We start from the raw sequence: 19,419 nt of genomic DNA on the forward strand, positions 1-19,419 counted from the left end.
GCAATGTGAGCGAGCTCACACAGGCGGAGTTTGCTTATTAATCAACTAATTAGGTTAATTACGGGTATCAATTAAATTAAGAGTATATTTGGATCAACTATTAAATGAGAAGGACATATGTGAGCTAAGCTATTAACGAAGGATATATGTGCTCAATTTCAAATACTTTAAGAGTATATTTGAACTTTCTCCGTGATATATGTCTTTTGTTACCTCCTAATGAATTTTTGTGGTATTAAAGTTAAGTGACTCTTTCGTTACAAAATAGTTAAGTATTTTTTGTGAAACTTAGATAAAGTCGAGTAACCTTTTTATTACAAAAGATATTTTATTGACTTTAGTTACAAAAAAATGAAAATTGAGTGATCATCTATAAAATCGGATGGGATTTGCCACTGCGCCAAACTTGTAGGTTAGTTAGAATTTCGTCCATTAAGCTCATGAATCTAGTCCCTTTATTGATAAACACTGATGAGTCTTATCTTTGATTAGAACATGACAAACAATCTTGTTAGTTGCGTCATATAAAATGTCGTGAATTATTTCTAATACCAATTATCTCACCTTTTTAAAACTTTAGATAAGGATATGATGTTAGATTCTATTTTAGGACTTTCGGATTTGGAAGAAAGTATGACAGACCACAACAACCAGCAAAAATTAAAAGAAGAATTGGACGAAATCATGTAATGGTGAGGATCAAAGTTTGTTAGTTGCGTGATTTTTATCGCTTGTTTTGGTTTATCTTCATGTGAAAAATGCCAAATATATATATATATATATATGAAGATTTTTGACTCTCAAAATCCAAACAGTATCTAACAAGAGCCCGTTTGGATGGGCTTATATAAGTCAAAAGCTATAAGTCAAAAGAAGTGCTTAAAAGCACTTTTATTTTTATTTTAGTCAAACACTACAAAAGTGCTTAAAAGCTATTTGGCTTAGAAGTAACTAAAATAGGCTCTAAATTGAGATAGAAGTAGTACTTCCTCCGTCCCAATTTATATGATGTAGTTTGACTGGGCCCAGAATTCAAGAAATAAATGAATACGTTTGAATCTTGTGATCTAAAATTAACCAAAGATATTTGTGTAGTTATAATCATCTCGTTAAGTGTGAAATATAAAGTTTAAAGTTAAATTATTGTCAAATAAGAAAATGTGTCATTCATTTTGAGACTGACTAAGAAGAAAAATGTGTTATATAAACTAGACAGAGGGAGTATTAGCTTACTATTCATATAAAAGCCACGAATTCAGCTGTGAGCTTAACAGGGTATGGGACATTTACAGATTTTCAATTACTTTTGTGTATTTGCCAAATGCGCCTCAAAATTAACCAGCTGCTATGCAGTTTATAGTATTGTCTGTTTTAACTCTATGCATCCACTTTTACTACTAATATATCTAGTACTAATAAAATAATAAGCTTGTAGTAGTAAACAGTGGCGGATCCAAGATGTCGTGTAAAGGGGTTAAAAAAGAATTAAAGTACACAATAGTAACTGGCCGTAAAAGCAATACTAGGCATAACGGAATGGGTTTCAACCTCTGCTCTTTATTTTGGTTCATAATAAAACCTCAAAACAGGTTTTGCCTACAACTCTTTTTCTAGGCCACGTTTTAAAATATGAAAATCAAAAATCAAAATCAAGATTTAACAAATATATTTACTTTGTAAAATTTAATAATTATATATAAAAAAAATTACTTAATAAACATCAATTTAATCTACACCAAAATGCTAAACCTACTATTTTCTAAGACTAAAAAAAATAAAAGCTGACGAACAACAATTGCAAGCAATAACAACAAAAGAGAATTATAAACTAAACTATATTAATAATCTTAATAACAGAATTTTGGACTATGAAAATAAGTTAGATTAAAACAAACAAAAAAAAAAAAAAAGAAATCGTGTCTGTCGGCCATGGAATGAGGCAATAGAATCTTTTAAAATATTAAAACATTTCAAAATAAAAACTGTGAAATTTTGAGATAAAAGAATATTTGAAGAGTGAGGGACTATGGAGATATTCAGGTGGCTTTTGATAGCAGGCACGGCCCAAGGTTGGAAAGAGTGTAAAAGTCACAAATAGGAATTTAGGAGCAGCAAATCTATTTTTGAAAAAATGTGAAAAATGCATCGTAAAAGTGTTGAAGCAAGCTTTTGACAGGAAAATAGGTACAGCGCACTCTAACGTTTAGCCGATTATTTATAACACATTCAATCTTTACGGGTAGCCTATTACCCCCTGTACCTGTTTATAGTATGTTTTATTGGCATTTTTGTGATGAGCTGGACATGAGCGTGAGGACACGCACAAGAGACGCGTAAGGTGCATATTAAACTTGGCTGACCCCCCCCCCCCCCCTCCTTTTTTTTTTTTTTGGCCACTTGGCCCTCCCAAGGGCTATTTTTTTAAATCCCCTCAATTTATCCATTATTGACCCATTTTAATACCACATTACCCGATTGAAACTCAATTGGAACTCTATGGATTGTAATTTATGGGGGGTTTTGGGGCTGGTTTCCATGGTGGAATGGAATTTAGTGATTCGAGCTTCAGTTGCCTGTTACTGGTGAAGTTTTCTGGTAGTGAAATGATGAAGAAGAAGAACTTCCGAGAAATTTCTCTCATTTTTGTGTGAAAAAAGCAATGAAAACCCGAATAAAAACCACCCCAAAGCTACTTTGGAATGAAATATCTGCTAGCAATTGCTTAATGTTAATTCATTAGTTGACATTTTCACTAATGTTATCTCTTTCTGGAGACACTGTGAAAAATAGTGTTCCAACTTCCAACTACAGCATTTGATTTTGCAAGTGAGACAATGTCCTATTTAGCGTTTCTCTTGCTTCAGTTGGGTGTTACCCATGGAGTTTTGGGCTAGTTTTCAGTTGGTGTTTGAATTCTTGTCATCTTGCTAACCATACTAAAATTAGCAGTAGGGAATTCTTGTAGAAAATCTAAAGTTTTGTTTTAATGGCGGAAGGAGATGGAAAGATGAAAAATGAGGGAAAAATTAATAAAAAAGCACATTTAAATGGAAAATACACGTGTTAGGCGCGTGGGGTGCACCTGACTTTAAAAAATTAGGGGTGACATTTTAATAGCCAATAAAACACACTATAAATAGGTTTTTTTTTTTTTTTTTGGAGGGGGGGGGGGGGGGGGGGGGTTGGTAATAGGGTCCCCATAAAAATTGAGTGTGTTATAAATAATCAAGTCAAGCGTTAGCGTGCACTCTAGTTATTTTTCCAAAATGAACCCACTTTAACCATTATGCCGCACCTCACCTTTTGTCATGTGGGTTCAATCCTCGTTATTATGACGCATTTGGTTCTTTGAAAAATAATTTCTATATAGTATAAAGTTTTTTGACGAACTGAACCCACTTACACCAAGGTAGGTCCGCACCTGGTAGTAAACTAGAAATAAATATTAGTAAATAAAAGAGTATATTAGTAAAGGAAAAATATAGTGATACTGTTATTTTCATTAATGATAAATGGGTAAAAAGATTTGCTATACACACATACCAAAAAAAAAAAAAAAAACACGATCAGCGAGCTAGACAGATGTATAGCCTGTTTGGTCAACCTTTCAAAATCTATTTATTTGAGAAAAGTGTTTTTCAAAAAAGTATTTTTAGAGAGTAGCAGTTTATATTTGACTAATCTATTTTATCAAAGGTTCAGTTCTTTGGGGAAAAACTACCTTTTTCAGCTTATGAAAATAACATCCGCTACTACTCAAAAATACTTATTTTCCCCTAAAAATTTAGTCAACACCTCATATATGTCAAATATACACTTTTTGTTATTTTTAAAAAGCACTTTTGACTTCTCAGAAACTTGGCCAAAGATGCTAGTAAAGTATTTTGAGGTTATTATTGTTACGAAGTGAAACGTCCAGAGACAAATTTATGTATAAAATTTGGATCACGTGAATACATGATCACTCGACTACACTCGATATATTATGTATATAACTCTGAAAATATATCTAATACATATTAACTGAAGGAACACATAATCAAACCAGGCTAAGTGAAGCACTTGGTTAGGGACTGTGTTTATTTCCTCTAGGTCCTCCTGCACTTTTTTATGCTTTTATTTTCTAAAGCAGCATTTTAACTTTCCTTTTTATATTATTCTAAATTTGTTTTCTTCTATAATTCTAATTACCCAAAAATAAAAAATGTGTTTGATTTTGATATTGCATCTAATGAACTTTTTTTCCCGTTATTTCTAATTACCAAAGTCCCAAAAGGCAAAAGAAAACAAAAAATCCCATAGGCGCTAAGCTGCAGTGAACCAAAACCAAAAGAAACCAAGAAACCCTATAGCTAATGGTGAATCCATCCTCTTGGAATCCTGGATTCGCCTCTAGAGAGGGAGTCTATAAAATTATCACTACTTATATTTTAGGTGACCGGACAACTTTTACACGGTGAATGTATGATAATTATACTCTTTTAATTGAAAAGAAAAAAAAAAGCGAAAGTTTAACAGAAGAACCATTTATATAGGACGTATCAAGTGTCAAGGCAATTAGACAAACAAAATGATGCTCTTTCTACTCTTTGTAAAGATTGGAAAAAAAAAAACACAGTGCCACCAGGTCTATAACCTTTTATTCACTTTTATGATATATTATCCCTCATCCATTAATCTCTTTAATGGTCTATCCTTAATAAATCAAGATAGCTCGTCTTTCTCTCTTAATGAGCAAACAATATTAAGATCTTGCAAACTAATAGCATATTAGCATGCTTTTACATTTATACCTAGATAGACCCTTAAATTTGACACGTTTTTTTAAGATAGACACTCAAACTTATATAGTGACCAGGTAGGCATTTTGACTTGGCAAATATATGTCTTATGAGCACTGGTATTCACAGGACCAAGTGTAGCAGTTCTATTTTTTCCGATTCGTATTTGCACTTGCCTTATTTAAAAAGGAAAGTGTCCCGGGGAAGTACGGCTGTCAATAGTACCGGGAAAAAAGGAAAAAATATACTTCCACATGGATGATGCTCTAAATGGACTTATTTTAGAGTCGCCACCTAATTTTTAGGAAATTAGGAAATCAGTTCGAAAAGGGCTCATTTAAAGCAGTTAAGTTTTAAAAGAATCCTAATCTAGCCAAAGTATGGGTACGGGCTCTGGTGATCCCCCACGGAAGGTATTAGGCACCCCGGTATTAAGGATCTGTAAAATACGATTGACCTACGGGTTCTAATAGTATGCCTATATAAATATAAATTGATTGTGATAAAAATAGTTTTTGTTTCACATTCCCGCAAATAGAAGTTAGTTATTTATGCAAAATATACCATGTTTCAAGAATCAAAAGTGGAAAAATTTTGCCCAAAATGAGCGCTTTAGGTGTCGGACTAGAATATTTAGGCTAATACCTGAAGGTTCTTAGCCTAAGTAGGACCCTACGTAAGTTCACCCAAAAAATAGTTTTAAAAATATTTAGATTATAGGAAAAAAGTTTTAAAGAAAATAAGTTAGGTTTTAAAAGTCGGCAGTTTTGGTCCCTTTAAATTAAATCAGTCCCAATTTGTATTAATGCCTCAAGTTTAGTCTTATCTTTTGTGACAAATTCCTTTTTTGGCGACTTTAAAACATGGCAATCTCATAAGGGTTCCAATTGGCACAATAATTAGGCAAGTAATCAATTTAAAGTACATAATTTAAATGAGGTAGAGAATTTGGGCCGACCAAGCCCAAAAGGAAAACATTTATGCAATCAATCTCGTCTTAATTCGAACGTATGCTCCGTTTTGCTAATGGGGCCCACCAACGGGTTTTAGATGGACAGAGAGGTAAAGGGCATACATGACATTAGTACATGTTCCCAAATTAAATTAAGTACAAGATTAAAACTATAATGATAATTATCACAATGCCCAAAAAATGAATTACATCAGATCTGGGCCAAGCCCATGTAATATCAACTCAAAACTGTCTCTAACATCACAAAATGAAGTCCCAAAATAATGGCAGCAGCCCAAATACACAAATCACAAATGACGGGCCCAAGCAGTGGGCCCAAACTCATTCTCTTCTTAAATTCTCTTTAGGTGTCAAAGCTGTGATACACACAATATACTACTGATATACTACTCAGTTTTCTTTCTAATTTACTAAGTGTCAAGACTTTAATATACAAGATATACTACCTATGTATCACTAATATATGAAGTTTTAAAGGGTATACCCTCCATATACACTTGATATACACTACATATTCAGTTAAGCTTGACTCTAAACACCACATTCAAGTCATGTACAAATCACAAATTTCCCAGAAATCCACACAATTGCAAACTCAAGTTTTAGCTACCGACCAATGCTTGAACAATCAAATACAAAATCAAAAAATACCACTGAGTAGTTCATCAGACTCAAGGTAAAGGAAATACACAGCTTTAGGCAATGCAAAGATAACTAAGGCAAGGAACAACAAGTATTTGAGACTCAGAAGACAACCATGGCATAGCTAGGAAGAACATAAAGGTTTAACATGAATATAAAGTCCAACAGAACTCCACTATGGCATAAAAAATAGCTAAGACAGGGTCAACAAATTCCTGAGAGGGTGAAACCAACATAAGTGCAGACATAGTTCAAACTGTGGACATAGCAAATCACAAATAACAAGAGACTTTCATGAGAGCAATTACAGATTCAGTTAATCCTAACTATGACCAAAATGGGTTCATGACACTGCCCCAGCTCAAAATACTGTACTAGAATTATTATGGGCACCAACAAGCAGGCAGAGGTGGGAAATCACGTACATGGACTATAGAAATTCACAAATCAGCCATAGGTGCAAATGTGTAGGTACTACATTTATTCTAGTAAAAGCAGTTTTGATTTCAGTTTTAGCATGACATTGAGTGTCAAAATTCAGGACCAAACATAGCATAATCAAGGAAGACATGGCACACTTTTAGGTGACTAGACAAGTGGTGTTGATAGTAGAAAGGCAAGGAAGTACAGCAGTTCAAGATTGAGGTAAATGAGACAAAAAAACAAGCCAGGGACCATACTCCTAGTCCTTATTTCTAAACTTTCTATGGGGGAATTAAATCATATGATCCAGTTAGGGAGATAGAGTAATTTTGTGGTACTTTATTGAAATTTCAAGTGGTAAATCAGGTCATGGTACTCTCAAACAACAAGCAAAGACAGGGTAATATCATATAAGCCCAGAATTGATCAAGCAAATGGCAAAGAAAAAAAAAACAAACTATACAAACTGAATTCAACCCTTTCCTGCAGTTTTTTGCTTGGCTTTAAACCCTACGCCCATTCTTATATATTGAAATACTACGCACAACAATTTCCAGAAAACTATATTCAAGTATCAACTTAAAAGAGCACAATTTTAAGAAAGAATAGACTGCAGAACATCCTAGGTAAATAATAGGAAAAAAGGGAAAACAAGTCACACAGTAGTCTTAAGAACTAGTTTAGACTTTTATACTTAGTTTTAACAGAGATTTAACCTCCAACCTCCCTACACTTCCACCTTTCCTAAATAAGCTAACAGAAAAGGCATTGACAAGCACACACAATGTTTAAAATGGCACTTATACTCTTCTAGGATCAGAGATCAATCACCAACCTTACATCTTTCATATTTCTACTAACTTTCCATCTAAGCAGTCCCAAATATATCCAACAAGTTACAAGAAAAATTCCCTTTATCTTCATATAACTTAGCAAAGTTCAGAAATGGTAAAGCAAGGTAAGCAAGCAATATGTTCTGGCCTCAATCAAAACAAGCAAATGCCACATGATTTCTAATAATTACATCTTTTAACACCTCTTAGACTAACTAAATAGTAGTGAGTTACCTAGTTTTACTTATATCATAACAAGGTACCACAAAATCAAGTAGCAAGTTTAAGGTCATGGCTTCTAAATTTCTAATCTTAGCCTATTTTAAGTCGTAGAGGCCTTAACTGTTTACTAAAATCATTTTAGATCCAAGTCAACTTCATGAAACATCAACAGAATTCTAAATTTGATTTTATTTAAAGTTTACACACAAAAGTCCAAAACAGAGTAAAGAATACAACAAAGGTCTCACTCAGTTATAGAGGGTGATCAGAACAAGGTTAAACAAGTTCATAAGAGTCATGTGAGCATGAGTCTACCTTGAGTATGAGTAAAGGTCAGATAAGGTCACAGTAATCACAAACAGAGGAGAACTCTCATAGAACCACTCACAAATAACTAGGCCTTGGGCATAAGGGATCATGACTCCATTCTTAGATCACCAACACTATATTTAGACTGAACAGTACAAGAGAGGATGGAGGAACATGTGAATATACAGGTCTGGGATTACAAACAACTAGCAAACACCTTGTTTATCTTTCAAAAGCAAATTTTGTCCTCGATTTTAGCATGACAGTAAATTCAGCAAAGTTTGATCCTTTGGTCAACTCATGAGACTACTTTAGAAGAGAAATTTCCATCATAGACCAAGACTCCAAGAAATCAGGCACATAGGAAGATAAGAACAAAAGGCTGAACTAATACTAAGTTTTACTCTTGCTTCTTAAGTTTAGTTTAAGCTCTTTTATACCCCTATTTATTCAAGCAACAAAGATGTATAAGGTCTGCCTACTTAGCATTTCAAAGTCCAAATTAAAACATAACAGCATTCCATGATAATCTAACTAGCAAGAGAAAAGGAAACCTGTTATATTAAAAATGAGATCCACACACCAAAGTCTAAGCAAAAAAAACCCTTTCTTTCTTTTTATGGCAAATTCTAGGCAAATATTAGTAATACACACAAATTTTAAGACTTCAAGGATTCCATTAACAAGAAAATTTCAAAAAAAACCTTAAGTTACCCATTTAAAGGAAGTTAAACCATTAGAGATGATTCGAAACCAAAATGGTGGAAAAGGATCAATTTTGACTTCTAAAACTTAGACTTTAACAGGCTTCTAAAGGCAGAAATTTAAATTTTTTATAGCAGAATCAATCTGAGACCATGTCTAGGATCAAAAACTACATCAAACAACTAAACCAGTAGACAAAGTTGATCTATTATTGCTAGACAGGATCCTATTCACAGCATAGGAACAAAAAATCACAAGAAAGGGATTAAATGCTCAAATCTAATGAACTGCATTATATAACAAAGAAACTGGAACTTTAGATAACTTGATATAAATGATATTAAGCTCCAAACAATACCCTCTAAATCCCATTTCCTAGTTCTAAATCCCAGAAGGGGAAACAACAAAACAAGCCTCAAACATGATTCAAAACAGGCTCAATCATATTATATCAATTTTAAACAATATCAACACTTCGATATTAACTAAACTAGGCAGAAATGTATCCAAACTAGTGAAACAAAGCTTCAAGCACACATTTAGACAATAATATAATCATTTAAACTCATATAAAGACTGAAACTGATTTAAATAATAGGATAGGGATATTACCTCTTGCGAAGGCAACCTAAAGATCAAAAGAGGAGATTGAATCAAGCCTTCAACAACAACACTTCAAAAACCTTTTGCAAGCATTCTTCTCTTCTTCTTTTTTCAAGTGTAATGCACTGTTTTTCAAAGTAATCTCTTCTATATCAAAGTAGTATCTATATATCTATTTTGGTAATGTATGTATATTTGTAATATATTTTAGGGAAATTATCAAAAGGTTCAAGCCCTCATATTCGAGTACTAGTAGCAGCCCCTTTTGTTTTCAGAAAAAGAAAAGTCCCCTCTAATGGCACATACAATATCTATTTATAGCATGGAAGAATCTACCCTAGGGACAAAAATGGAAGATTCTAGACCATTCTAAATGAATTTCCCCCTCATGCACAAATCAGAATTCAAAATCGAGTAAAACAAAAAGGGATTCTATCCTAATCGTACTAATGGCAAAAAAAATCTAAAATCACACGAAAATAGTACACCCAAGGACAGAATGATTCCCAATCGGTACATAATAGAAATCACGAACGCACCTAGTCACACACAAAGACAAAAATCATATCAGAAACGATCCAAAAGGACCGTTGGAAAATAATCCAGACCTTACACGTCGATATAACAGTACGAGGAGGGTGTTAATCCCTGAGCAAATCACCACACACCATTTCCCTATTGTGATGTGGTGGCACAAGATGGCTAGAGCCTTGTAGGCTCGCCCATGGCATCCCACACCACGGGAAATGGTGGGGAAATACCCACATAGGATCAAAAATGGTGGATGAACGGTGGGACAGCGGTGGCACCGCCTGGTTGAAACCCTAGCCGCCATCAGTTTCTCGCAAAAGAGAAAGAGCCGAAGTGTACTTAGGGTAATAAAATGACGGGTTCCAAGGAAAATAAATTTTGGTGTGGCTGGGGGGCGGGGAGGGGGGGGGAGAGGGTAAGTATATTATTTACTTCCCCCCTCTTTTTTTAAAACGGAAAAGGTCCAAATATACCCTTAAACTATTGAAAAAAGGCTCATAAATATCCTTCTTCCATCTTTTGGTCTAAAAATACCCTTCCATCCACCTTTTAGGTCTAAAAATACCCTTAAGGTTTGTTTTTGGCTCAAATATACCCTTTAAACTAACAGAATATGTTTTTTTGTTTTTTTTTTCGAAAAAGGTCCAAAAATACCCTTAATCTATTGAAAAAGGCTCATAAATACCCTCCTTCCACCTTTTGGTCTAAAAAAATATGAACGAAATATGTTTTTTTTTTGGGTTTTTTTTGCATTTCATGAATAAAAAAATGAAATAGGAAATTATAATTTTTTTTTTACATTTCGTGTATTAAAAAACAAAATAGGAAATTATAATTTTTTTTTTCATTTCGTGTATTAAAAAACGAATAGGATAAAAAAAATTAATTTCGTTCATATAAAAACGAACTTGGAAAATATATATACCAACGAAATAAAATATATATATATATATATATATATATATATATATATATATATATATATATATATATTCCAATTTCGTTTTTATATGAACGAAATTAATTTTTTTTATCTATTCGTTTTTTAATACACGAAATGAAAAAAAAATTATAATTTCCTATTTTGTTTTTTAATACATGAAATGCAAAAAAAACCCAAAAAAAAAAACTTATTTCGTTCATATTTTTTTAGACCAAAAGGTGGAAGGAGGGTATTTATGAGCCTTTTTCAATATATTAAGGGTATTTTTGGACCTTTTCCGAAAAAAAAAAAAAAAAAAAACATATTCTGTTAGTTTAAAGGATATATTTGAGCCAAAAACAAACCTTAAGGGTATATTTAGACCTAAAAGGTGGATGGAAGGGTATTTTTAGACCAAAAGATGGAAGGATGGTATTTATGAGCCTTTTTCAATAGTTTAAGGGTATTTTTGGACCTTTTCCGTTTTAAAAAAAGAGGGGGGAAGTAAATAATACACATTTTTTTAAAATAGTAGATAGTAAAAAATTAATTAACACAAAATGCCCCTGTAAAATAATATTTTGGCAAGATAAAAATCATAATACGTCATTTTAAAATACGAGCTTTGAAACGAGTCCAATATTGATATACTTTTGAGAAATATTTAAAAATGGAAACAAATGCGGTAAAAATGAGCAGTAATTCATACGTCGTCTTTAATTAACAATTTTCCCGAGTCAGGCGGAGCGGGATATGTATCTTCTTCTCAAATTACGTTTGTGACAGTAAATAACTCATAACTTCTTGTAATTGTTAATTTTTATGAAAATAATAATTAAACGTCAATTTTTGCAATTTTCTTAGGATTTTTGAATTTTTAATTTTGAAGGTGCATTCTCGCTCCGTCTTTGACTCGGGAATTTTGAGAATTAAAATACGCGTCCTATGCAGTGAAAATTAGGTGTCAACACCAAGTGTGTGAAATACACTTGCTATTGACATGTCAAATGAGACCAATCCTTTCTTGGAGGAAAAGTTTCGGACTTCTGTAAATTGAAGAATGTCTCTGACACACAAAAACACATAATAGCATCCACAATTTAGTCATTAAAGAGTTTCGTTTAGTGGGAGATTATTCTCTCATAGTTTTATGCTTTCTTTTATATGTATAGGTTTCTTTGTCGTTTTATTTATCGTCGTTCACGATTTGCAATTATAAGTTTCTGCATGACGCCGTATTTATTTCGATCCCCAATAGTTATGCCCCTAACTGGGGCGGGGGTAGGGGGGAGGGGGGAGGGGGAGGGGGACCTGCTGGACATCCATCTTGTACAATTCGTGGTGTGAATCATGTTCTAACTATCTGAACAGTATTAATAAACTTAGTACACCAACAAAAGCTATTCAGCTGTGTCATTAATATAGACTGAAAAATTGAAATTCCAACATAACATAGAAATATTTGAAAGCCAACAAGCCACGAGCCTCTAAGGACCGAAATCAAGTACGAAGCTTTAAGGTCGGTTGCCAAAAAAAAAAAAAAACACAGGAAACCGAGCTCAGGAGCTCGGTTTCTCCGGAAAAAAAATAAATTCAATATTATCGACCTCCGGAGGTCTGTTAGTAAAAAAAAAAAAAAATCAAAGTCTAGAGGTCGGTATCTAATAAAAATCATATATAAATAATTAAGAATACCGACATCAGGTGGTCGACATTTAATAAAAATAATTAATCTAAATAGAACTATTGGCCTCACGAGGTCGGTATTTTTAATATTTTTCAGGTTGGGTGTCAAAAAATCGAGCAGACCTTAGGAGGTCGTTTTTTTTTTCGTCAGGATTTTATCGACCTCCGTTTTGAGGATGGTTTATCCAAAAACTCGACTCCCGAAGGTCGGTCTCCGGGGTTGATTTTGGGAGGTTTTAATTCGTGTTAGAAACCCATAAAAAGAGAGTGGTGATGAGATCAGTGTCCCATGCTATAGTTCTTTGATGAGAAAGAGATATATTTTTATCGGTGAAGGAATAAAAATTTATTCTATTTACAAGAAAGATATGGAAGAAACTACGACCACTTGTTTTTTCTTACCACACCTTGTTTGATTTATGATAATGGAAGAAACTATGAGCACTCATACATTATCTGTTCATGCTTCAATATGAAAAATAATTTACACATCAAAAAAAGTAAGTGAGCACTAGCTGGAAATCACAAGAAGTTCAGTGTCAAAATTAGAATTTGAAGTTTATATGTTTAAAATTCTAGAAAATCTTTTAAATTACTGAATTTTAAATTAATAATTTATATTTTGAATTTAAAAGGAAGAGATTTGATTATATTTTGGCTGAAACGCAAGCTATGATAGCTAGCTTTTTTGTGTCTGATTTTTGCCCATGTTTAGGTTAGATTGATAAACTTACTGGATTGACATATAGACTTAAGAGGAATTTTAAGGATTTAGAAGAGGTTTATGAAGAACTCATTGAGCAGCATCACAACCCTAGTAGGCCAAAATCTATGGAAGGAGATATTATTGATCTTTTGCTTCAATTGAGGAAAGAGAAATCAGCACCAATTGATCTCACTTTGGAGGACATAAAAGGACTTCTAATGGTAAGTTTCCATGTCTAAAACCTACCTATTTCATGTGCACTCGCGCGCCCACACACACGTGTATATATATACCATTGGTAAATGAGCGGGTTGGATCAAACATGGGTGGGTCAAATTGGATCATGATCCTACCCACTCAAACTTTACTTGAGTAAAAATTAGCTGAGTTGAGAAAGCTGGGTCAAATGACAGGTCATAACTCAAAATGTCCAACATGATCTCCCCCTCCCTTTATGTTGCTTTTTGAAATAATCTGAAAGCTATTTTATTTTTATTAAATTGTTAGCTTATATTATTTCAGATTTTCATAATTTGCAATTATCTCCAAATTTGATTTTGTATATGTAATTTCGGATTGCAATTTGTCCCATCGGGTTACATTATTGGACTCGTTAATTTTAACCCAATACCTTGTTTCGAATTAAACCCGAGGATAAAGTCAACAGACGTGTCAGTTTAAACTTTGTTGGGTCGATTATTAACTATAGATTGATTTTGCCACATTAATATACGTGCAATAAGTAGAGTACAAATGTGTTTATTATTGCCTTGAGAATTTCTCATTAATTGACAATTTTTATCTTCTTTCCACATCAATTTACTTGTGTAGAATGTGTTAGTTGCAGAATCAGATACTAGCGCAGCTGCAATAGTATGGGCAATGACAGCCTTGATGAAGAATCTAAAATCCATGAAGAAAGTCCAAGAAGAAATAAGAAAATCAATTGGAGATAAAGGTATTGTGAATGAAGATGATATTCAAAATATGTCTTATCTCAAAGCAGTGATAAAAGAGACATTTAGATTATATCCACCAATTCCACTCCTAGTGCCAAGAGAATCGATGAAAAAGTCCACATTAGAAGGGTATGAAATTCAGTCGGGAACTATAATTCAAGTTAACTCATGGGCAATTGCAAGAGATCCTGAAGTATGGGAAAATTCAGAAGAATTTATACCAGAGAGATTCTTGAATAACAATATCGATTTCAAGGTAAGGGTGTCAGGTGGGCCGGGCTAGCCCTAACCCGGCCCGGTAAACCGGGCCCACCACCGGCCCGGCCCAGACCCACTAAGAGGTGTAAGGGGTTGGGCTAGGTGAGATTTATTAGGGGGCTGGGCCGGACAAGGTGGACATCCCACCAGCCCGGCCCACCAGTAGCTTGGGTGATGGCCCACCGGGGCACCGACCCGGCCCACTTCAAATAAAAAAAAAAGATAAGTACTACATTTATTACTAATAATAAGTATTTTAAAAACATTGTATCCCAATAAATTAGGAGTCTCTTTTTACGGAGCACTTTAATTTTCTTTAAAATTGTCTTTTAAAGCTAGACAATCTTGTTTTCTCAACAAATATACCTTTGATACATTTTTAGTAAATAGTATATATTAGATTGTGATTGTACTTATCTCAACAAATATACCTTTGATAAATCATTCAGTTCAATTTCATGCCTTTTCACAAGTGTCTACGCAACACACCGGTACCCCCCTCCACCCCCCACCCCCCTAATAGGCTAATACCCGACACTCTGGACTTGTGGAGATATATGTCACCACAATGTTGACATTTAACATGTTTCTCATTTACTCACTCAAAATGCATCCACACCGCACTTGAAGTTGATCTTCGAACTCGAGGAGAAGGTGGAGGTGAAGTAATGTACACTAGTTGAACAACAAATCTAGATAAAGAGAGAATTGTGGAAGAATTGTGTGAAAATGAAGAAGAATGGAGGGGTATTTATAGTTTGAAAATATGACCAAAGTGAAGTTATTCATAACTTTAGGGGTTCAAATAAAATTAGCAACGACTAGTTTTTTAAATTTACAACGGCTAGCTTTTTGAATTTGAAAACGACTAAACTTTTTTTTAATTTAGCAATTTTATCATTAGATGTAAATGTTAATTTTATTATTATTAGTAAATGTAAATGTCTATTTTTGTATTAGAACTTTAAAAAAAAAAATCTCGGCCCGGTTAGCCCGAGGTGTAGCCCCTATCCGGGGTGGGCTGGGCCGGACACCCTTTTCCCTCTCCAAGCCCGACCCCCTAACTTACAACCCGGCTGGCCCCGACCCGCCCCCTTGTGGCCCACGTTTAAATGGCCTGGCCAGGCCCACTTGACACCCTTATTTCAAAGGAAAAGACTATGAGCTAATTCCACTTGGAGCAGGAAGAAGATGGTGCCCAGGGATTACACTTGGGGTTATATCCACAGAACTTGTGTTATCAAATCTTCTTTACGCGTTTGATTGGGAGTGACCTTGTGCAATGAAAAAAAAGGACATTGACATAGATGTTAGGCCTGGAATTACCATGCATAAGAAAAATGAGCTTTACCTTATGCCTAAGAATTATCTGTAGATTCATGTAAGCTATCCTCTTATAAGGATCTAAACCGAGTTCTGTGAAGTCAGTCGAATTCATTTTATTTTACTTGAATTATGTATACATGTCTAAAACACATTTAAATGTGAGAAAATATAATAAAATCATCCGCATGCTGAATTTGCTGACTTTAAATTTTGGATTCACTTTGCATTGCACTTAATCTTAGGAATGTCATATTTTAACCTAAATTCACCGCCCCAAGTTTCAACTTTTGAGACGAACCCTCTGATATATAGTTTTTAACTAAGAACTAGTATGAGTACCCGCGCGATGCGTGGATCGTTGCAAAGAAGAAAAAGCCGAGAGAGTTATAATGGCTTTAAGTTCTTATCATTTTGAATACTGTTAACAGATTAAGAAATTATACTAACACAACATAGTAATAACATAGAAGAAGTTGTACCGCATAAAATTTAAATTCATCTTAAAAATCTTAGTGATGCCGACAATTCAATTTTCTAATTTATCTAATGCCACCATCATCGTAAAAAATTTCGTAAAATTTCTGAATCCACACATTTGAAATAAATAGTGTTTTAATATTCGAGATTCCAAATAGTTTAGTTTCAACCGTTTATACCTATACAAATAATAGAATTTTTTTTTTGCACCAAAGATATAGATAGTACAAAAAACAATTCGATGATTTAATAATGCATCTGACTGGTGAAGTTATCAGGATCTAATTTTTCCACAGATCAACTCCACCGATATAGCTATATATTCTAAACCAAACCCTCAACATCCTAACTAATTTTATATAATAGAAATTAAATTAAAAAATTAAAAACATAAAAATTGAATATTTTACTATCTCAGAAGCAATGCGTGGTGTGTACCTTTAATATTTGTCCATCCCATCAACACGACTTTAAGACACACTTGTTAACGGAGATTGACATTTTTATGAATATGTATAATTATCATTCTATATTAAATATACTTAGCACCAATTGAATAATTATTTTGACGTCATCATTTTTACTTCACATATTATTGTTAATGAGAACTTGTTCACGCAGTAAAAAATTTCGCATGTTCTTCGTGATTTTTATGTACTCTTCATTGTTTTCTTTGTGCGGTTCTTTTATCATTAATTTATTTTATAGACTATTAGTCCAAATTTCAAAAATACACCAAATTTATTAGAATTACAATATAATACATAATGAATAATCACATCTTGACCTTTTATATTCTTTGTCGATGTGTCAAGAAAACTTCCTAACTTTCAAAGTAATTCAAATGTTTGATATCCATAAAGTATAATGTTTTCTCTGTTTTTGTTTTATGACATCCTTCTAATATAAATTTTGCAGTGACTCATAATGTAAGATCTGATACAAAATGATATTATTGAAATTAACTTTAGAATTGAAGCCAAAAATTTGCAAATAGATATGTACTATAGGGAAAAAATATTTCATCATATCAATCTTGCAATCTACATGCTTTAAATAGAGAAGAATTTTTTATTTTTGGTTTGAAAATAACATGTTAAATATCCACTAATAACCACAAAATAAATATGAAATGATTCAATAAGATAAAAGTTTGACTAAGCCCCCGTTTGGCCATAAGAATTATTCACTTTATTTCGAATTTTTTTTTTCTCTTTTTTCCGGAATCAACGTTTGGCCATGAGAATTCCGAATACAACTTGAAGTTGTATTCCGGAATACCGAAAACTCGAAAATTTTGTTTTTCAAAAAAATTCACTTTTTTCACTTTTTTACAACTACATTTCACCAAAAACTACAATTTCAAAAACTATGGCCAAACACAACTCCAACTCCAAAATTCCAAAAAAAGTGAATTTTTTTTTTGATATCTATGGACAAACGGGGCCTTAAATTTTATGAAGAAGTTTTTTTTTACTTTTTATTAATCTTGAGACAGAAAAGACTTTGATAAAACATGAAGAGGTCTTCAATAGAACAAATTCTCCTACGACTTTGAGCTAGCTGACACGTTTAACTTATAAGAATACTATTTTATTTTTTTTGTATATTTTCACATATAGCTGTATATTTAAGTAAATAATAGATAATTGTTTCAATTTCCTAGTCTGAGAATTTTAAAAATAATAAAATTAAACCATCTATATTTACAATTTATATGTCCTCTATTTTGAGAAGGGATAAAAAGTAAACAAAAAATAAATATAATTGATTAAGAGACTTTATTATGTATCTATATATATATAATTTCATTCGACACAAATATAAGGCCCAATGTGAAGAATTCGATATGCATGAATAGAGCTAGTAATCAATATAACAAAAAGGAATTTTTACCTGTCATAGCTACCTCTAAGACTTATTTATGAATAATAACTACCTTATTTTTTTATTTAATTTTTGTAGCTTTATTTTTCCAAAATTACATTTCATAACTAATCCAATGACTTTTGAAATACATGTACCTCTTTATTCTCCCTCACTACACATTTATCATCTTCTCCAACCCCTAAAAATATTCTCTCTCCTCTTTCCCTTTCCCCTCACTGCCGCCTCGGCTCCGACATCTTCTTAGCGCCACCGCAACTAAGACTGCTCTTGCTGTCGGTGATGCCAGAAAAAAATTCTCTCTCCTCTTGCCATCGGTGATGCCAGAATCCATGGCTTCTTCTCAGATCTGGACGGTTATCGAGTTCTCCAACCCTACACAATCGATTAAGATCGAGTTCTTCTCACCGGATCCGGATCGGCTGAGATCGAGCTCCCTTCAAACAAGTTGATCGGATTTGGAATAATGAACATCACAATCGTAAAGCTTAAGCTTTTTGTGATTGCACAGTATATATCTGATTCAATGATCTAGTAGAAGTTGATTTCAATTCCCTACTTTTCTTGGAGTTATTACCAACATGTAAATGCGACTCAAATCTGTTGGAACTCAACTACTCCTGCAAATGCACCAAATGACAACTATTCCTCAATCTCAATCCTGTTAATTTTTTTTTTCCTTCTCGTTATGATATGCATATGCTCAAGTTACAATCTTTTCAAGTAAGTATGGCACTCAAAGATATAATGATGTGAAGAAGGTGTTTGATGAAATGCCTCAAAGATATATTGTTGCTTCTACTGTTACGATATCATGTTATCTTGATCATGGGTTGGTGAATAAGGCAATGGATGAATTTCGTCTGGTTTCTACCAAGGATAATGTTAGCTGGACAGCTATGATTGATGGTGGTTAGAAATAGTGAAATGAAAAATCTTGGGAAATATATTTCAGTATATTTCGTTGTATTTCAATGTATTTCTAATTTATGAAACAGTTTCTGATATATTTCATTGTATTCCATTGTACATACACATACTAAAATTTTATATTTCTTAAACAATCAACCATATTTCATTGTATTTCAGTGTATATTTTTCTGTATTTGGAAGTATTTCTAAAAGTTTGGAATGGAGTAATTTGGAGAGAGAAACGTGGGTTGTTATGGAACTTCA

The 19,419-nt window shown here is 33.2% G+C and overlaps 1 pseudogene; it reads left to right on the forward strand.

The window, feature by feature from the left end:
* The window catches only part of LOC132613261 (cytochrome P450 83B1-like), a 28,455-nt pseudogene extending 12,527 nt beyond the window's left edge, over window positions 1-15,928 (forward strand).
* The last annotated feature ends 3,491 nt before the right edge of the window (window positions 15,929-19,419 follow it).

Source organism: Lycium barbarum, chromosome 10, assembly GCF_019175385.1.
Source record: "Lycium barbarum isolate Lr01 chromosome 10, ASM1917538v2, whole genome shotgun sequence".
Lineage (NCBI taxonomy): Eukaryota > Viridiplantae > Streptophyta > Magnoliopsida > Solanales > Solanaceae > Lycium > Lycium barbarum.